The sequence below is a fragment of the Bombina bombina genome, chromosome 4 (genome assembly GCF_027579735.1).
Source record: "Bombina bombina isolate aBomBom1 chromosome 4, aBomBom1.pri, whole genome shotgun sequence".
NCBI classification, from domain to species: domain Eukaryota; kingdom Metazoa; phylum Chordata; class Amphibia; order Anura; family Bombinatoridae; genus Bombina; species Bombina bombina.
In genome coordinates, this window is record NC_069502.1 from 514,411,426 (window position 1) to 514,433,684 (window position 22,259).

At 37.8% G+C, this 22,259-nt stretch overlaps 1 protein-coding gene across 1 annotated transcript in view; it reads right to left on the minus strand.

Moving 5' to 3' along the window:
• The window catches only part of B3GAT2 (beta-1,3-glucuronyltransferase 2), a 367,395-nt gene that overhangs the window by 334,358 nt on the left and 10,778 nt on the right, over positions 1 to 22,259 (minus strand). The gene's annotated exons all lie outside the window — the stretch shown is intronic.

Below are 22,259 nucleotides of genomic sequence, written 5' to 3' on the forward strand. Positions count from 1 at the left end.
TTGCTCTGAGGCTGCAGACAGAGATCAAGCCGATCAAATACGATTGAGTTGATTGACACCCCCTGCTAGCAGCTGATTGGCTGCGAATCTGCAGGGGGCGGCATTGCACCAGCAGTTCACAAGAACTGCTGGTACAATGATAAATGCCGACAGCATATGCTGTCGGCATTTATCGATGTGCAGCGGACATGATCCGCTACATAGGATCATGTCCGTTTGCACAATCATAAATATACCCCAGAGACACAGCCACATATGTTCTCTTTCTCTCTCACTTTCTCTCATATATAATTTAGCCATAGTTAAAGGCTCGCCAGGAAAATTAAGTTAAGAAGCAGCGGCCTTAAGACCGCTGCTCCTTAACTCATCTGCAACCTCTGAGGTGGCGGACAGCAGTCATCCCGATCAGATACGATCAGGATGATTGACACCCCCTGCTAGAAGCCGATTAGCTGCAAATGTGCCGGGGGTGGCATTACACAAGCATTTCACATGAAATGCTTGTGCAATGATAAATGTCTGCCTGCACATTAATGAATTGGCCTCTTAGAGGCCTATTTATCAAGCCGTCAACCGCAAATACGCTGGAATTTCGCAGCGTAATTGTGGAGAGCCTGATTCCCCTTTGTTATCAAAGCCTACAGATCGGCAAAATTAGAAATTTATGACGTAACATACGATCTGCCGGTCTCAGTCCGACACAGATCGATGCTTTCATCACTACAGATGTTCCGAATGACACCTACATTATACTTATTAACCCCTAATCTGCCACCCCGCCACCGCCGCCACCTACATTATACCTATTAACCCCTATCCCGCCTCTCCCGGAGCCCACCGCAACTAAATAAAGTTATTAACCCCTAAACCACCAGCCCCCCACATCGCCATAAACTAAATTAACCTATTAACCCCTAAACCTAACAACCCGCTTACTTTATATTAAATTTTAACTCCCTATCTTATAATAAATTTAAACTTACCTTTAGATTTAAATTAAACTATATTAAACTATTAATTAATCTACCCTAACTATTATACTAAAATTACATTAAACTATATTAAACTAATAATTAACATACCCTAACTTTTATAATAAAATTACATTAAAACTATATTAAATTAATAATTAATCTACCCTATCTATCTTCATCCGATGAGGACCGGATCAAGTTCAATCCGATTGGCTGATCCAATCAGCCAATCAGATTGAGCTCGCATTCTATTGGCTGTTCCGATCAGCCAATAGAATGCAAGCTCAATCTGATTGGCTGATTGGATCAGCCAATCAGATTGATCTTTATTCTGATTGGCTGATTCCATCAGCCAATCAGAATATTCCTACCTTAATTCCGATTGGCTGATCTACCTACCTATCAGCCAATCGGAATTCGAGGGACGCTATCTTGGATGACGTCCCTTAAAGGAACCGTCATTCTTCAGTTGGACGTCGCCGGATGAAGATGGGTCCGCGGTGGAGGTCTTCAGGATGGAGCCGGTCCTCATCGGATGAAGATAGAAGATGCCGCTTGGAAGAAGATGGTTGCCGGTCAGGATCTACTCTTCTTCCCGGATAGGATGAAGACTTTGGACCCTCTTCTGGACTTCTTCAGCCATCGGATGATGGATGTCTAGCCCCCTCTTGGGTTGGATGAAGATATCGGAGCCAGGACCGATCGGTGATTCCCGGTGAGGTGAAGACAAGGTAGGAAGATCTTCAGGGGCTTAGTGTTAGGTTTATTTAAGGGGGGTTTGGGTTAGATAAGGGGTATGTGGGTGGTGGGTTGTAATGTTGGGGGGGGGTATTGTATGTTTTTTTTTACAGGCAAAAGAGCTGAATTCTTTGGGGCATGCCCCGCAAAGGGCCCTGTTCAGGGCTGGTAAGGTAAAAGAGCTTTGAACTTTAGTAATTTAGAATAGGGTAGGGCATTTTTTATTTTGGGGGGCTTTGTTATTTTATTAGGGGGCTTAGAGTAGGTGTAATTAGTTTAAAATTGTTGTAAGATTTTTCTTATGTTTGTAAATATTTTTTTATTTTTTGTAACTTAGTTCTTTTTTATTTTTTGTACTTTAGTTAGTTTATTTCATTGTAGTTATTTTTAGGTATTGTATTTAATTAATGTATTGATAGTGTAGTATTAGGTTTAATTGTAGGTAATTGTAGGTATTTTATTTAATTAATTTAATGATAGTATAGTGTTAGGTTTAATTGTAACTTAGGTTAGGATTTATTTTACAGGTAATTTTGTAATTATTTTAACTATTTTAGCTATTAAATAGTTCTTAACTATTTAATAGCTATTGTACCTGGTTAAAATAATTACAAAGTTACCTGTAAAATAAATATTAATCCTAAAATAGCTATAATATAATTATAATTTATATTGTAGCTATATTAGGATTTATTTTACAGGTAAGTATTTAGCTTTAAATAGTAATAATTTATTTAATAAGAGATAATTAATTTCGTTACATTAAAATTATATTTAAGTTAGGGGGGTGTTAGTGTTAGGGTTAGACTTAGCTTTAGGGGTTAATACATTTATTATAATAGCGGTGAGCTCCAGTCGGCAGATTAGGGGTTAATAATTGAAGTTAGGTGTCAGCGATGTTAGGGAGGGCAGATTAGGGGTTAATACTATTTATTATAGGGTTAGTGAGGCGGATGCCCCGTGGTTCTGTCGAGCCTTCAGGCTCGCCGGAAACAGAAGTTATGAAGCAGTGGTCTAAAGACCGCTGCTCCATAACCTGTCCGCTTGCTCTGAGGCTGCAGACAGAGATCAAGCCGATCAAATACGATTGAGTTGATTGACACCCCCTGCTAGCAGCTGATTGGCTGCGAATCTGCAGGGGGCGGCATTGCACCAGCAGTTCACAAGAACTGCTGGTACAATGATAAATGCCGACAGCATATGCTGTCGGCATTTATCGATGTGCAGCGGACATGATCCGCTACATAGGATCATGTCCGTTTGCACAATCATAAATATACCCCAGAGACACAGCCACATATGTTCTCTTTCTCTCTCACTTTCTCTCATATATAATTTAGCCATAGTTAAAGGCTCGCCAGGAAAATTAAGTTAAGAAGCAGCGGCCTTAAGACCGCTGCTCCTTAACTCATCTGCAACCTCTGAGGTGGCGGACAGCAGTCATCCCGATCAGATACGATCAGGATGATTGACACCCCCTGCTAGAAGCCGATTAGCTGCAAATGTGCCGGGGGTGGCATTACACAAGCATTTCACATGAAATGCTTGTGCAATGATAAATGTCTGCCTGCACATTAATGAATTGGCCTCTTAGAGGCCTATTTATCAAGCCGTCAACCGCAAATACGCTGGAATTTCGCAGCGTAATTGTGGAGAGCCTGATTCCCCTTTGTTATCAAAGCCTACAGATCGGCAAAATTAGAAATTTATGACGTAACATACGATCTGCCGGTCTCAGTCCGACACAGATCGATGCTTTCATCACTACAGATGTTCCGAATGACACCTACATTATACTTATTAACCCCTAATCTGCCACCCCGCCACCGCCGCCCACCTACATTATACCTATTAACCCCTATCCCGCCTCTCCCGGAGCCCACCGCAACTAAATAAAGTTATTAACCCCTAAACCACCAGCCCCCCACATCGCCATAAACTAAATTAACCTATTAACCCCTAAACCTAACAACCCGCTTACTTTATATTAAATTTTAACTCCCTATCTTATAATAAATTTAAACTTACCTTTAGATTTAAATTAAACTATATTAAACTATTAATTAATCTACCCTAACTATTATACTAAAATTACATTAAACTATATTAAACTAATAATTAACATACCCTAACTTTTATAATAAAATTACATTAAAACTATATTAAATTAATAATTAATCTACCCTATCTATCTTCATCCGATGAGGACCGGATCAAGTTCAATCCGATTGGCTGATCCAATCAGCCAATCAGATTGAGCTCGCATTCTATTGGCTGTTCCGATCAGCCAATAGAATGCAAGCTCAATCTGATTGGCTGATTGGATCAGCCAATCAGATTGATCTTTATTCTGATTGGCTGATTCCATCAGCCAATCAGAATATTCCTACCTTAATTCCGATTGGCTGATCTACCTACCTATCAGCCAATCGGAATTCGAGGGACGCTATCTTGGATGACGTCCCTTAAAGGAACCGTCATTCTTCAGTTGGACGTCGCCGGATGAAGATGGGTCCGCGGTGGAGGTCTTCAGGATGGAGCCGGTCCTCATCGGATGAAGATAGAAGATGCCGCTTGGAAGAAGATGGTTGCCGGTCAGGATCTACTCTTCTTCCCGGATAGGATGAAGACTTTGGACCCTCTTCTGGACTTCTTCAGCCATCGGATGATGGATGTCTAGCCCCCTCTTGGGTTGGATGAAGATATCGGAGCCAGGACCGATCGGTGATTCCCGGTGAGGTGAAGACAAGGTAGGAAGATCTTCAGGGGCTTAGTGTTAGGTTTATTTAAGGGGGGTTTGGGTTAGATAAGGGGTATGTGGGTGGTGGGTTGTAATGTTGGGGGGGGTATTGTATGTTTTTTTTTACAGGCAAAAGAGCTGAATTCTTTGGGGCATGCCCCGCAAAGGGCCCTGTTCAGGGCTGGTAAGGTAAAAGAGCTTTGAACTTTAGTAATTTAGAATAGGGTAGGGCATTTTTTATTTTGGGGGGCTTTGTTATTTTATTAGGGGGCTTAGAGTAGGTGTAATTAGTTTAAAATTGTTGTAAGATTTTTCTTATGTTTGTAAATATTTTTTTATTTTTTGTAACTTAGTTCTTTTTTATTTTTTGTACTATAGTTAGTTTATTTCATTGTAGTTATTTTTAGGTATTGTATTTAATTAATGTATTGATAGTGTAGTATTAGGTTTAATTGTAGGTAATTGTAGGTATTTTATTTAATTAATTTAATGATAGTATAGTGTTAGGTTTAATTGTAACTTAGGTTAGGATTTATTTTACAGGTAATTTTGTAATTATTTTAACTATTTTAGCTATTAAATAGTTCTTAACTATTTAATAGCTATTGTACCTGGTTAAAATAATTACAAAGTTACCTGTAAAATAAATATTAATCCTAAAATAGCTATAATATAATTATAATTTATATTGTAGCTATATTAGGATTTATTTTACAGGTAAGTATTTAGCTTTAAATAGTAATAATTTATTTAATAAGAGATAATTAATTTCGTTAGATTAAAATTATATTTAAGTTAGGGGGGTGTTAGTGTTAGGGTTAGACTTAGCTTTAGGGGTTAATACATTTATTAGAATAGCGGTGAGCTCCAGTCGGCAGATTAGGGGTTAATAATTGAAGTTAGGTGTCGGCGATGTTAGGGAGGGCAGATTAGGGGTTAATACTATTTATTATAGGGTTAGTGAGGCGGATTAGGGGTTAATAACTTTATTATAGTAGCGCTCAGGTCCGGTCGGCAGATTAGGGGTTAATAAGTGTAGGCAGGTGGAGGCGACGTTGAGGGGGGCAGATTAGGGGTTAATAAATATAATATAGGGGTCGGCGGTGTTAGGGGCAGCAGATTAGGGGTACATAGGGATAATGTAAGTAGCGGCGGTTTACGGAGCGGCAGATTAGGGGTTAATAATAATATGCAGGGGTCAGCAATAGCGGGGGCGGCAGAATAGGGGTTAATAAGTGTAAGGTTAGGGGTGTTTAGACTCGGGGTACATGTTAGAGTGTTAGGTGCAGACGTAGGAAGTGTTTCCCCATAGGAAACAATGGGGCTGCGTTAGGAGCTGAACGCGGCTTTTTTGCAGGTGTTAGGTTTTTTTTCAGCTAAAACAGCCCCATTGTTTCCTATGGGGGAATCGTGCACAAGCACGTTTTTGAGGCTGGCCGCGTCCGTAAGCAACTCTGGTATCAAGAGTTGCAGTTGCGTTAAATATGCTCTACGCTCCTTTTTTGGAGCCTAACGCAGCCTTTATGTGGACTCTCAATACCAGAGCCGGCGTTAGCTACGCGGGTCCTTACCGACAAAACTCTAAATCTAGCCGTTAGAAACCCTGAACCTAGAAGCTTTTCTGTAGTACAGCAAATAGTTCCTTGATGTGAGATTTTTATATTAATAATAGAGTTGTGTTTTTGTTTATTCTCATTGAATCCTCTTTAAGTGTGCTTAGTTTACAGAATGCCCCCTTCTCTTTCAGTACAAATAATTCTACTACATATGCACAGTTTATAAAAATGTCACCAACCCGGATTCCGTACGAGTCTTGAAATCTGGATTTATTAAAGATTAACCATATGCTATCAGTTTCACAAAACTTGACATAAATAGTCTGAATAAATGTGTGTGCGCGTCAAAGAATGGTAATATATCTCATAAATATACATTCAAACTGATAGTGACACAAACAACATACCAAGGTCAGCAACATGACAAAACCCTCTTCCAAGGTTGAATGTTTACATGTAAAGAGACTGATTGAACAGCTGAAAGCCAGGTCTTACTTGTTCTGGATAACTAGGTTTTAACAGCTAAATCCAATTTCTTATTTCTGTCTTTCTTCATCAACACAACTCCTCAGGTCTCTGTTCTATTAGGGATCAATTGAGTTGTGATAAGACAGCAAGCAAACAGAATCTAAAGCAGCAGACAGTCTAGCACATATTAAGAAACTGTGAAAATGCCAGATTTTATAGCTTTAGATCTAATTTTTATCTATTTCATTTAACACAATTATGGCATTATAAGACATTTTGATTTCCAATTTAAGCCTTTCAGGATCTATCGAACAGTAGTGTGCGTGATTACCTCTAAGACTTGCTTTCTACAGTGCCTGAGGGGTCAATACAAATCTTCATCTTTCTCTCATTAGACAGTCTCAAGAGAAAGATTTATCTCTGGAAATGGCAAACTCCATAACCTATTTACAATTACATATATAGAGCAAATTAGATTAGAAATATTTTTGAGGAATGCACTTGCTATTACTTAAGATGAAAGGCCATTACAGGCACCATCTCTACCAGAAAAACACGTTTTATTTATTCAGTTTTTGATGGGAAAATTAACCAATCAGCATATGAATGATAAATCAACCAATCATTTTACTGTTTCCTTACTTTGTCAGACTGGTAACAAAATGCATCCTCTCACATTGAATATGGGTTTCCTCTCCATATTTACTAAGACAGGAAATGAATCTTGGGATGTCCTGCATTTTGCTATCTGACAGATTTGAATTTAAAATAAAAACCCATCCAAACTAATTGCTTATTTTATTTGTACAAACTTTCTAAAACTTTAATATCGCATTAAAAAAAACTTAGACAAGTGTTTTTTAAGCCATCTTGCATGTAAATATGACATAATGAACTGCTGAGACTGGAAACTCTACCCTTTATGACTTATTGAAGAGTCTTGAGAAGTAAGACAGTTAATGATTTATTTTAATTGATATATCTTTTGGTGATGGCAGAAAGGGTCATTTGGATAAAAATACATCTATAAATCAGAAAATGTTGGTATTTACATTGTAATTGCCCAGGACACTAATGGCTAGATTTGGAGTTTTGTCTGTAACGACCCGAAAATCTAACGCCGGCTTTTTTCTGGCCGCACCATAAAAATAACTCTGGTATTGAGAGTCCACATAAAGGCTGCGTTAGGCTCCAAAAAAGGAGCGTAGAGCATTTTTAACGCAGCTTCAACTCTTGATACCAGAGTTGCTTACGCAAGCGGCCAGCCTCAAAAACGTGCTCGTGCACGATTCCCCCATAGAAAACAATGGGGCTGTTTGAGCTGAAAAAAAACCTAACACCTGCAAAAAAGCCGCGTTCAGCTCTTAACGCAGCCCCATTGTTTGCTATGCGGAAACACCTCCTAAGTCTGCACCTAACACCCTAACATGTACCCCGAGTCTAAACACCCCTAACCTTACACTTATTAACCCCTAATCTGCCGCCCCCGCTATCGCTGACACCTGCATTTTATTTTTTACCCCTAATCTGCCGCTCCGTAAACCGCCGCTACTTACATTATCCTTATGTACCCCTAATCTGCTGCCCCTAACACCGCCGACCCCTATATTATATTTATTAACCCCTAATCTGCCGCCCACAACGTCGCCCCCACCTGCCTACACTTATTAACCCCTAATCTGCCGAGCGGACGGCACTGCTACTATAATAAAGTTATTAACCCCTAATCCGCCTCACTAACCCTATAATAAATAGTATTAACCCCTAATCTGCCCTCCCTAACATCGCCGACACCTAACTTCAATTATTAACCCCTAATCTGCCGACCAGAGCTCACCGCTATTCTAATAAATGTATTAACCCCTAAAGCTAAGTCTAACCCTAACACTAACACCCCCCTAAGTTAAATATAATTTACATCTAACGAAATTAATTATCTCTTATTAAATAAATTATTCCCATTTAAAGCTAAATACTTACCTGTAAAATAAATCCTAATATAGCTACAATATAAATTATAATTATATTATAGCTATTTTAGGATTAATATTTATTTTACAGGCAACTTTGTAATTATTTTAACCATGTACAATAGCTATTAAATAGTTAAGAACTATTTAATAGTTACCTAGTTAAAATAATTACAAAATTACCTGTAAAATAAATCCTAACCTAAGTTACAATTAAACCTAACACTATACTATCATTAAATTAATTAAATAAAATACCTACAATTACCTACAATTAAACCTAACATTACACTATCAATAAATAAATTAAATACAATTCCTACAAATAACTACAATGAAATAAACTAACTAAAGTACAAAAAATAAAAAAGAACTAAGTTACAAAAAATAAAAAAATATTTACAAACATAAGAAAAATATTACAACAATTTTAAACTATTTACACCTACTCTAAGCCCCCTAATAAAATAACAAAGATCCCCAAAATAAAAAATGCCCTACCCTATTCTAAATTACTAAAGTTCAAAGCTCTTTTACCTTACCAGCCCTGAACAGGGCCCTTTGCGGGGCATGCCCCAAGAAGTTCAGCTCTTTTGCCTGTAAAAAAAACATACAATACCCCCCCCAACATTACAACCCACCACCCACATACCCCTAATCTAACCCAAACCCCCCTTAAATAAACCTAACACTAAGCCCCTGAAGTTCATCCTACCTTGTCTTCACCTCACCAGGTATCACCGATCCGTCCTGGCTCCAAAATCTTCATCCAACCCAAGCGGGGGCTGGCGATCCATCATCCGGTGGCTGAAGAGGTCCAGAAGAGGCTCCAAAGTCTTCATCCTATCCGGGAAGAAGAGTAGATCCGGACCGGCAACCATCATCTTCCAAGCGGCATCTTCTATCTTCATCCGATGAGGCCCGGCTCCATCCTGAAGACCTCCGACGCGGACCCATCTTCATCCGGCGACGTCCAACTGAAGAATGAAGGTTCCTTTAAGGGACGTCATCCAAGATGGCGTCCCTCGAATTCCGATAGGCTGATAGGATTCTATCAGCCAATCGGAATTAAGGTAGGAATATTCTGATTGGCTGATGGAATCAGCCAATCAGAATCAAGTTCAATCCGATTGGCTGATCCAATCAGCCAATCAGATTGAGCTCGCATTCTATTGGCTGTTCGGAACAGCCAATAGAATGTGAGCTCAATCTGATTGGCTGATTGGATCAGCCAATCGGATTGAGCTTGATTCTGATTGGCTGATTCCATCAGCCAATCAGAATATTCCTACCTTAATTCCGATTGGCTGATAGAATCCTATCAGCCAATCGGAATTCGAGGGACGCCATCTTGGATGACGTCCCTTAAAGGAACCTTCATTCTTCAGTTGGACGTCGCCGGATAAAGATGGGTCCGCGTCGGAGGTCTTCAGGATGGAGCCGGTCCTCATCGGATGAAGATAGAAGATGCCGCTTGGAAGATGATGGTTGCCGGTCCGGATCTACTCTTCTTCCCGGATAGGATGAAGACTTTGGAGCCTCTTCTGGACCTCTTCAGCCACCGGATGATGGATCGCCAGCCCCCGCTTGGGTTGGATGAAGATTTTGGAGCCAGGACGGATCGGTGATACCTGGTGAGGTGAAGACAAGGTAGGATGATCTTCAGGGGCTTAGTGTTAGGTTTATTTAAGGGGGGTTTGGGTTAGATTAGGGGTATGTGGGTGGTGGGTTGTAATGTTGGGGGGTATTGTATGTTTTTTTTACAGGCAAAAGAGCTGAACTTCTTGGGGCATGCCCCGCAAAGGGCCCTGTTCAGGGCTGGTAAGGTAAAAGAGCTTTGAACTTTAGTAATTTAGAATAGGGTAGGGCATTTTTTATTTTGGGGGTCTTTGTTATTTTATTAGGGGGCTTAGAGTAGGTGTAATTAGTTTAAAATTGTTGTAATATTTTTCTTATGTTTGTAAATATTTTTTTATTTTTTGTAACTTAGTTCTTTTTTATTTTTTGTACTTTAGTTAGTTTATTTCATTGTAGTTATTTGTAGGAATTGTATTTAATTTATATATTGATAGTGTAGTGTTAGGTTTAATTGTAGGTAATTGTAGGTATTTTATTTAATTTAATTAATTTAATGATAGTATAGTGTTAGGTTTAATTGTAACTTAGGTTAGGATTTATTTTACAGGTAATTTTGTAATTATTTTAACTAGGTAACTATTAAATAGTTCTTAACTATTTAATAGCTATTGTACATGGTTAAAATAATTACAAAGTTGCCTGTAAAATAAATATTAATCCTAAAATAGCCATAATATAATTATAATTTATATTGTAGCTATATTAGGATTTATTTTACAGGTAAGTATTTAGCTTTAAATAGGAATAATTTATTTAATAAGAGATAATTAATTTCGTTAGATGTAAATTATATTTAACTTAGGGGGGTGTTAGTGTTAGGGTTAGACTTAGCTTTAGGGGTTAATACATTTATTAGAATAGCGGTGAGCTCCGGTCGGCAGATTAGGGGTTAATAATTGAAGTTAGGTGTCGGCGATGTTAGGGAGGGCAGATTAGGGGTTAATACTATTTATTATAGGGTTAGTGAGGCGGATTAGGGGTTAATAACTTTATTATAGTAGCGGTGCGGTCCGCTCGGCAGATTAGGGGTTAATAAGTGTAGGCAGGTGGAGGCGACTTTGAGGGGGGCAGATTAGGGGTTAATAAATATAATATAGGGGTCGGCGGTGTTAGGGGCAGCAGATTAGGGGTACATAAGTATAACGTAGGTGGCGGTCGGCAGATTAGGGGTTAAAAAAAATTAATAGAGTGTCGGCGATGTGGGGGGACCTCGGTTTAGGGGTACATAGGTAGTTTATGGGTGTTAGTGTACTTTAGAGTACAGTAGTTAAGAGCTTTATAAACCGGCGTTAGCCCAGAAAGCTCTTAACTACTGACTTTTTTCCTGCGGCTGGAGTTTTGTCGTTAGATGTCTAACGCTCACTTCAGACACGACTCTAAATACCGTAGTTAGAAAGATCCCATTGAAAAGATAGGATACGCAATTGACGTAAGGGGATCTGCGGTATGGAAAAGTCGCGGCTGAAAAGTGAGCGTTAGACCCTATTTTGAGTGACTCCAAATACCGGAGGTAGCCTAAAACCAGCGTTAGGAGCCTCTAACGCTGGTTTTCAGGGCTGACGCCAAACTCCAAATCTAGGCCTATGTTATTAAAATATATATATGTGTGTCTTAATTGGGAAACCATATGACTGAAATAAATTTTAGACCACATTAATAATAAGTTATCCATAAATGTGTTTATGACAAAAGATTATTCTGTTAATTGATTATAGATTATAATGATGGAATTACTACATTTAAGATAAATATTTCTAATGTGTGACTTTGCTAAGTACAAAATATTTAGGGCTTGATTACACCGTAAACACCGCCAGTGGTAACATTTTAATGCACAAGGTTTAGCATGAGTATTACAAGTTGAAAGTAAATAGATTGCGCACAAGCGAAAGCCGATGCACACTAACTTCAAGGCTTCGGATATCATGACCACGCTAACTTCTTCTCCCCATTGACTTCAATGGAACCACAAAGTTAAAAAATCCTAACACCTTTTACTTGCACGCTAACCCGAATGCATTTAACCAAGTGCATTATAGCCGACGTGAGTTATGAATATTTTACATTCCAATATTCTTCACATAAAAGAAAGTGTTGTTTTTATTTTAAAATATATATTTCTATATATATGATTGATTTGTTTTGTAAAATATATATATTTTCTTATATATATACAGTATATATATATATAGGAATATCTACATACAAATATTTAGAACATTTTCTCCTATGTGAAGAACATTGGAACATTTTCCATATATACCAGTATAAACACACTAAAACACTGTATTAAATATTAATAATGAATAAAAATATTTCATGTTTTCAGGTATTGGAGTTGAAAGAGCTGCAAACTGTATATGCATGTATATATGTGAATATACACGTGTATATATGTGTTTATTTGTATATATATATATATATATATATATATCTATATATATGTTTATACATATTTACACATACAAATACATAAATACACATGTATATACACATACACACACACACATATATATACATACATACACATATTTAGACATGTATATGTATGTGTGTGTATATATATATATATATATATATATATATATATATATATTATAGCCCTTTCCAGTCAAACACCTTGTTATATACGATATACTTTTGAACCCTTATAACTTTATAAGATAGTGTTTATATGAGGTAACTGTTTATTTAAAAGTATTAATATTGTGTTTGGTGCAACTGTTTTAACTTTATCCTTTATGTAAGGTCTTCTGTCACTCTAACCCAATGAGCGTTAAATGTGATTGCGCTCTGGCGTCCATGTTTACTTACTTTCAATTTGTAATATGAGTGCAAGTTAGTGCGGGTGCAATATTTCTCTAACCCTTAATGGGAAATGGGATGATTTAGCAAATAACAAATCTAGCAGTATATTGCTTTTATTAGAACTAAGTCTATGGGGCCTATTTAACAATGGTCTGTCGGACCTGATCCGACAGTGCGGATCAGGTCTGACAGACCTCGCTGAATGCGGAGAGCAATACGCTCTCCGTATTCAGCATTGCACCAGCAGCTCTTGTGAGCTGCTGGTGCAACGCCGCCCCCTGCAAATTCGCCAGCAGGGGGTTGTCAATCAACCCGATCGTACTTGATCGGGTTCATTTGTGGCGATGTCTGTCCGCCTCCTCAGAGCAGGCGGACAGGGTTATGGAGCAGCGGTCTTTAGACCGCTGCTTCATAACTGGTGTTTCTGGTGAGCCTGCAGGCCTGCCAGAAACACGGGGCTTCAAGCTCCATCCGGAGCTTGATAAATGGGCCCCTTTATCTGCTGGTGGTGGTTTAAATTGTACGATATATTTCTGATTATCTTCACAGGTCACGGTGATTGAATTTAAGGACATGAAACCCATTTTTTTAATTCAGATAGAACATGCAATTTTAAACAAGTTTCCAATTTACTTCTGTTATCAAATGTACTTCATTCTCTTGGTATCCTTTGTTGAAGGAGCAGCAATGCACTACTGGGATCTAGCTAAACACATCTGGTGAGCCAACAAAAATAGCCATATGTGTGTAGCCACCAAACAGCAGCTAACTACCAGTAGTGCATTACTGCCCCTGAGCCTACCTAGGTATGGTTTTCAATAAGATACCAAGAAAACAAAGCAATTTCGATAATAGAGGTGCCTTATAAATTCCTGACAGCTTTTTTTTGTGCCATGTTTACTATATATTTTCTGCATTTTCCTGCTCCAAAAGAAAATAAATGTCCACTCAAAATATCTATAATCCAGGGTAATTGTTTAAAATGTTTTGCCAAATGGACTTGAAGTAGAAAAATCAACATGACGAATCAGCAAATTCTGCAGATTAAACCATAGAAAAACATCTGCCATTTGCTTAACTCATTTCCTGTTAAACATTTATAAATAGATGCATAATTCAGTGGTGATGGGGCATGTTGTGGCATAGACCAGCTAGGCCTATGATTAGGGCAGCTGGCTTTGGGGCGGCAGTTCCTTTTGACTGCTGGTTCTATGGCATGATACCTTCCCACCCCAATGCTCTCAAATGTTTTATTTATTCATTTTATTACAAATCAATGGTCCCTGGTTGTCAAGTGGGATGCATCGCCCTGAGACATATATATGCGAAATATGGCTATATTCCATTTTTTTTACCTTTCAAAAAACAGGGAAATCCAAAATATGGCATTTTTATTGTCTATATATAATGTATATTAGATTATCCGTGTACTAGTGTTTAATGTAGAAGAGGTGTTTATATCTAATGTGTACTTTATTTATTTCTCCTGCATAAAGGCCATGTATGAAGCAAGTCATTTGAAAATAATACATTTGTTCCTAAAATATTGTCAAGGTTATAGCAAAAAAAAAATCAAAACAATAGTTTTTATAGGAGCAAGCTGTGTAAGTGTAAAAATAATTTACAAGGACATTTTTTCCCTTAATCACTTTGAAGGGATGTTAAACAGCTGGGTACAACTACAGTAGGATGGTTACTACCCACCATTCTAGTGTTTCCCTCCTGTACCTGCAGCTCTGTTTAAATCCTTTCTCTTATTTTAATTCTTTACAGAATCCAGGTGGTAAAGCTCTGCATTTTATACTGGGCGCCGCCATCTTGTAGCACACGTATTGTTACTTCCTGTGACAGAAGCAGAGCACTTTCACAGATCTGTGATGCTACTTGCTTTTTTACAGCTGTACCTTGACTTCAGTTTAGGTCACATAATAGAGAGCAGAAGTGTTACATTTTTTTGCACAGTTTAAAAGTTAAATAACAAATATAAGCTCCAAGATGGCGGTACCCGGTATAAAGATGCAGAGCTTTACTAACTGATAATTGTAAGGGGTTAAAATAAGACTGTGGGGCCGATTTATCAATGTCTGGCGGACATGATCTGCTGTAGAGAATCATGTCCGCCAGACATCGCTGAATGCACAGTTCTGGTTTACTGCTTGTGCAATGCCGCCCCCTGCAGATTTGTGGCCATTCGGCTACTAGCAGGGGGTGTCAATCAACCTGATTGTACAGAATCGGGCGGATTGATGTCCGCAGCCTCAGAGGCAGCATATGAGTTAAGGAGCAGCGGTCTTAAGGCTGCTGCTTCTTAAGTCCTGTTTCCGGCGAGGCCGAAGGATCGCGTGGAAACAGATGCATTGGGGCCGATTGACTGTTTTGATAAATTGGCCCCAATTACTTTGAATACAGCTGCAGGAACAGGAAGAAAAACAATAGCATGGTGAGTAATAACCATAAAACTGTAGTTGTGATCAGCAGTTTAATGTCTCTTTAAAGAGATGTGAAATGTCAAGGGATTGAAATACAAAGTTAAACCACTCACAAAATTCACTGTGCATTCATTATTTATTTTACATGCTTTTCACGTAATTTGCCTTAGCAAATTGTGCTTCTTCTAACAGAATGACTAAAGTACAGGCATTATCATTTAGAATTCTTGACCCAGCTACATGGCAGGCAAAACTAATTCTTCAACTTTCCTTAGCTTCACCAACTACAATTCTATGTCATTCCTCTCAAAATTCCCCAATTTCCATCTGGTCAGAGGCCTTAAAGTGATGGTAAATCCTAGCATTTGTGAAATGCTAGGATTTACCATTGGAACAAATAAAGGGGACTTTTATGAAGTGTTCACTGCACTGAGCTTCTAAGGCAGCCCATGGCAGAATGCTACTTGGCTGAGAGGTGACGTTTCCGTCTCTTACCCAATAGCCGTGTGGGAAATTCAGCTTGGCGCCGTATATTGCGGCGCCAAGCCGGATTTCCCACACGGCTATTGGCTATCTGGATAATAAACAGATAAAAATGGGTTTCATGTTTCTTTAACTACAGCAACAGAGTCCAGGTAAAAAAAATCATTTTCAAGGGGCTTATCCCTGGATTTGTGAAACACTGCAAATTCTGTTAGCAAAATTCTTTTTAAACAATTTTTTTATGCTGAAAGTTTGCTATTCAGTACTTAACTGATTATATGCACTATGCATATTAAACTTCGATTGGCTTTAATGTCCATTTAAACCAGTTATTTAGTAAGGTTACCTGAAATAATCTAATTTTCTTTCAAAATATTCAAGATTAGCTGTAAAGGTGATTCATTTTGATTATTTTGGAATGACAATAAATCATATTTTATTGTTTCCAATTCATTATATCTGAGCTTGGTAACACAGTTTAACGCAATTAAAAAGAAATAATGGAGACTGCCCAGATTATAAGTGGAACACTCTTGATAGTGCACGGTGCACTGTAAATATTACAGGCCTGTGTTCAGAAAAGGAAACAATGTAGTATTGCAAGTCAACAGTAAAACGGAATGACCAGAGAATGTTTAGCGTGGACGACAACTCTATAATGCGCCCCATACTTTATATGGATAGTTTATCTTCAAGGAAACTCTAGTCAGGGGAGGCAGAGCCTCATCTGTCCTTAAAAAAAAAAAAGAAATTAAAGTTTAAAGTAAAATAAAAAAATAATAAAACATTTACCAAATTTCCTGACCTTAGCTGCAAATACATGGTGTGAGGCAGTGACCAGCTCAGCCTCCCTCAATTGTGCAACAACTTAGAAAGTACTGTATGGAGCTCCCACCCACTGTTTGTCAGGTCAGGACTCACATCTCATCATTAAGCCAATAAGGAAAAAGTCCAAAGTTAGGCAGCTCTCATATCCACCTCTTGGGGGTGTGTGTGACAGTGTTAGTGTAAGAGAAGCACTGACAATCTGTGCTGTGGGCAGGAACTAATAGAAGAGGGAGATCTGGATGGCAGAAATATAGTGCTGCAACTGCATTTCCACTTAAAATCATGCACAGCAATTTATGTTCTGAGCACAGTGTATGCAGCATCAGCAGCTGGAGAGGTAATTATTTTAGTGTCTCTCTCCGCTCTACACTGCATGTCCTGTGTGTGCGGCACTGGGTTCAACTTATAGAGTTCCCAATGTAGATGGCTGCTGGAACGTGCAATGCAGGGTAGCAGCAGTCCTTGCTCTATTTTAGCTGATGGCTACCTGGCAAACATCAGCCGTGGCTTTAAGAGGGCAGAGTTGTTAGCCTTTCACTTCCTACCTACACTAGGCAGATCGCCAAAACATTACTGGTATATGCTGCCTTTAGCTCTCACTACCGCTGTGATAGCTCTCATGTGAAGATGCTATAGAGGGACAGCCTTGGTGAAGTATCTATGTTACTATCATTTAACCCCTTATGCTCAGAGTTTATTATAACAGTTGTGTTAAAAAAGCCTTCATAAACAATTTTATATAATTATACTGAACACAATATTTATTTATACTTTTGTTTTCTGAGTAGCAAAAAAGTGTGGTAGGGAATCAGAGTATACTGACAGCATTACAAAATGCCTGCATTATTTAAAAAATACCATATGTCATTGTTTTAAGTAATCTATCTCCACCTTATCTTAAAGAAGCCCTATGCCTCTATTATAAAACTAATAGTACTCTAACAATTACTTTAGGGAAATCATTGACTATTTTTTTACTATTTCAACTGATTGTGTAGGAACAATATTTTTCTTTAATCATAACGTGTTTATTTATTATTTGTAAAAAGAAAATTACATGTGCTTGCATCTTTTTGTTAATAAAGCAAATTATGTCCTTGCTAATGGGTTAGTAGAGGAGAAAATAAATTAGCTAAATGCCTAGGACTCTCTGAAAGAGTGGTAAAAAATGTTGTATTAAGTGTACAAAAGTACAGATTTTTTCTTTTTACATTAAAAAAACCCATTTAAAATAATTAAGGGAAAAAAAGGAAATGCTGAGTTGTGCAAAACTGATTTCTAAAGGTTAATACTTCACTTAGGTTAATAAGGACAACCACAGATGTGATGGTGATTAGGAACATGACTCCACAGTATGAAAACACAAAGTAGTTTTATTCAAGAGAGGAGCATCCATTATATACAACTCCAAGGATTTTTGTTAGAGAAAGAAGGCTCCCAGTTCATTCTAATAAAGTGATTATTTTACTCACAAAGTGATTTTCACAAGAAATATATTGTACTCTTTAAAAATCCATTTGTTTAACTGAAATCCAAATCACTTATAATAAAACGTCACATTCCTTAGCCAGAATCAGACTTTCTATTGAAGTTTAAAAATACATTTAAAAAATAACCAAATTTTTCTTCTCCCCAGAATCCCTAGGCAGCTGTGTTTTGTGAACCACAAGAAGCATTGTGTTGCCTAAGGGCACTAACAAATATTGCTGCAGTGTTGCTTAATGATAAAAATATATTTTAAAGAAGCTTAGCAACAGCATTATAAGCATGTGATAACATATTCTGAATGGATCAAGTACTCCCAACAGACTATAAAAGCAGTATAGATAATTTATGCATGATAGGCACTTTCTGGATTTGTAGAAAACAATAATAATAAACAATAACAAATTATTTTTTAAAATATAAATCTGATTGCATATTATTGTGCATCTATATATGCAGTATACATATTTTTCTTTTTGTTTATTAGTCTGAGTTTCATTTTGTCTGTGGGGCCGATTTAACAATGTGCTGACTTACATCGATAAATTCCGACAGCATATGCTGTCTGCATTTATCATTGCAAAAATATGTGTATCTGAGTCTTTCTATGCAAGTGTCTGTGAGTTTTTTTGTGTCTTTTAATGTGTGTGTGTTTGAGTCAGGAGTGAGTGAGTGTTACTGTGTGTCTGTTTTTTTGTGTGTGAGTATTTCTCAGTGTCTGTGAGTGTGTTTGTGTGCCTTGAATGTTTCTGTTTTAAGTATCCAACAATTGAACCTCTATCAGGTTCATATGTGTGTTTATTTGGCTCTGATACTAGCCAGTGCCTCACCAGCCACTGACCTCACCGCACGTCACTGGCACCTTCGTCTTTAGCGCACTTTGCTTAGCGCACTTTTGGGTTAGCACATGAGTGAAAGCCAAAACAGGGTTATGTGGCACGCACAATGACCACGCTATCCAGATGTTTGCGTACCTGACGATTTTACTTGAGCGAAAACTTTTTACTTTAAACTTGTAATATGAGTGCGAGAATAAGAGCCCTATTGGTTTAATTTGAATGGAGTTAGTGCTCAATAGCACTAATATTTTTTCTCTCCACTTGTAATCTAGCCCAATATGTTTAATTATGCATAGTAAACAACAATTGGACTTTCATTATGTATAATAACGGCTTATCTTGTAATTTAAATATGAAGATTTATGGTGTTTTTCCTCCCAGAGTGGCTTGTATTCTGTGAAATGCTAAACCTTAGCCCTCCTACATGATTCACAGTGATTTGTTATTATGTGCAAGAGCTAATTTATTTTTGCCCATTATTGGCCACATCAAAATATATGAGATAAACATACTCAAGAGGATTTCCAAGGGTGTCCTTGGACTGGACAGTTTGTCTGCAATATAACCAATGCTTTTATAGCATTTATTATGTAGGTAGAGCTTTTGTCATGTGATGATTAATTTCTGACATATATGTAAAAATGTCTTTATTGACAACATTTTCAAAACTTTTTACAAAACATTACTGCTCCAATTTTTTTTCACAGCATCTGTTTAGTAAAGTTACGTTAAATATCTAAAAAGTCGCATTAAACACCAGCATGCAATATGCAAAAGCATATCCAAAGACATTTAGCGCTAGATTACGAGTGAAGCTGTAGTTCGTGCTCCCACTCGCGTGGCAACTCCGCTAGACGGAGGCTTTTTGCATGCGTACATATTACAAGTTAAAAGTAAAACATTTTCACACAATCACTAACCCGGAGTGCTTAAAGATCCACGATAAACCCCTATTCGCTTGCGTGCAACAGTTAGAGCACCTCTCGTAATCTAGCCCTTAAATAGAAAAAAATCTATTTGAGGTTCTGAAACTTGTTTGAATTCAAGACTCTTGGGTGTTACGCCATTTTAAACAGAAGTAGTTAATTTACCTACAAAATCACAAAAAGTTCTGTGTAACATGGCAAATGATATTTCAGTGGCAAAATAAATATTTCCATTATTTTACTTGAATTGAGTAAATAGATTAAAACATAGATGGCCAGATTACAAGTAGCATGCTAATTTTTATTCCGCTCGAGCACTAATTGTGCTCAAAGGAAAAGCATCTCTCGCATTAGTAAGCGTATTACAAGTTGAAAGTAAAATGTTAGAATGCAAGTGAAAGACTCAGGCGCGCTATCTTTAGTACTTTGGATATTGCGACCAATCTAACTCCTTCTCCTCATAGACTTCTATGCGGTACACTGAAAAAATGCCTGTTAGTTATTGCTCACGCTCTAATCCAACACTGAGCTAAACCAGAAGGTGTATTAGTATTATTTGACATTCCTATGTTCTTCACAATGATGTTTATATATATATATATATATATATATATATATATACTGTATATATATATATATATATATATATGAGTATTAGTTTAAAAAAAAAATCTAAACCTATATATCTATTTGAATATTACTATTATTATTTATTTATAAAGCGCCAACAGATTCCACAGCGCTGCCCATGGGTACAAGCATAAAAGAACAATGGAGAAACAATACAATAAAAGACAAGATTTTACAGACAAATACAGGGAGAATTGTGGGCCCTAATCCCATGGGAATTTACAATCTAGATTAGTAGGAGGATTGGAAACAGGAGGTGGGGACTGCAAAGGTGAGAATGATATTAGTGAGGAGATAGATGAGGGCAGCTGTTAGGTTAGGGAAGTTCATTTGTTAATGAGTCGGGTTATAGGCTTCCCTGAACAAAAAGGTCTTTAGGGAATGTTTAAAGGAGGAGAGGTTAGGGGAGGGTCTGACACTCGAGAAAGTGTATTCCAGTGGGTTGGTGCCGCACGAGAGAAGTCCTGTAGTCTAGCATGAGAGGAGATGATGGTAGAGGATGCAAGGAGCAGGTCATTGTTGGATCTTAGGGAGCGGGCTGGAATATATTTGTTGATTAGTGAGGACAGGTAGGGTGGGGCAGTATCGGTGAGGGCTTTGTAGGTCAGAGTAAGAATTTTGAATTTAATTCTGCTGTGAATGGGGAGCCAGTGAAGGGATTCGCAGAGAGGTGCAGCAGAAACGGTGCGTCGAGAGAGGTGGATTAGCCTGGCAGATGCATTTAGGATGGATTGAAGGGGAGAGAGGCGGGAGAGAGGGAGGCCAGTTAGCAAGTTATTACAGTAATCAAGTCGGGAAATTACCAGGGCGTGAATTAGCAGTTTAGTAGTTTCATCACTCAGAAACAGATGAATTTTGGAGATATTGCGTAGGTGGTTGGAGCAGGATGATGAGAGCAATTGGATATGGGAAATGAAGGACAGATTTGAGTCAAGTGTGGCTCTGAGGCAGCAGACTTGGGGTGATGGGGAGATAGTGGTGCCGCCAACAGTGATGGAAAAATTAGAGAGGGGATTAGAAGTAGTTCGGTCTTGGACATGTTTATGAATATATACAGATATAGACATGTTTACTTCTATAAACCCATAAACACACACACACACATATATATATATTTATATATATATATATATCTCTATAAATATATAAACACAGACACATATTTAGACATACATACAGTGTGTGTAAATGATATTCAAATTATATTTTTGAGTGTGATACTTTATTTTACTATCTTTTTGATGTGCTTTGTGGAACTATTTTTTTAACCCTTACACTATTCTAGCGCAGTTTCGGCTTTTGCTCAAATGCAAACTATAACTTACAACAACTTGTAATATGAGCGCATGTTAGCATGTTCACATTGAAAGTATAGGTTGCACTAGAGCAATGTCTGTTGAGCTAACAGTTCTTTGGTAAATACGATTTACAATGGAGTTGTAATATCAAGTTGTACACTAATGTTACCGTGGTCCAGTGATATTGTATATTGTGACTAGGGTTGCCACCTCAGCCATGTTTTCCTGGACACTTATGAGTTACACATGCTGCAGGGTGTGCTGGGAGGAACATGTATTGTGTTTCTGGACAGCACTATTCATATTCCTCCCTGCACACCCTGCAGCATGTGTAACTTATAAGTGTTCTGTATATTAAGGGACAGGTGGCAACCCTAATTGTGACCCGCGCTATCATTATCTCTTATAATCATGCGAGCCTGCTGCGCTGGGCCTCCAAAACTGCATAT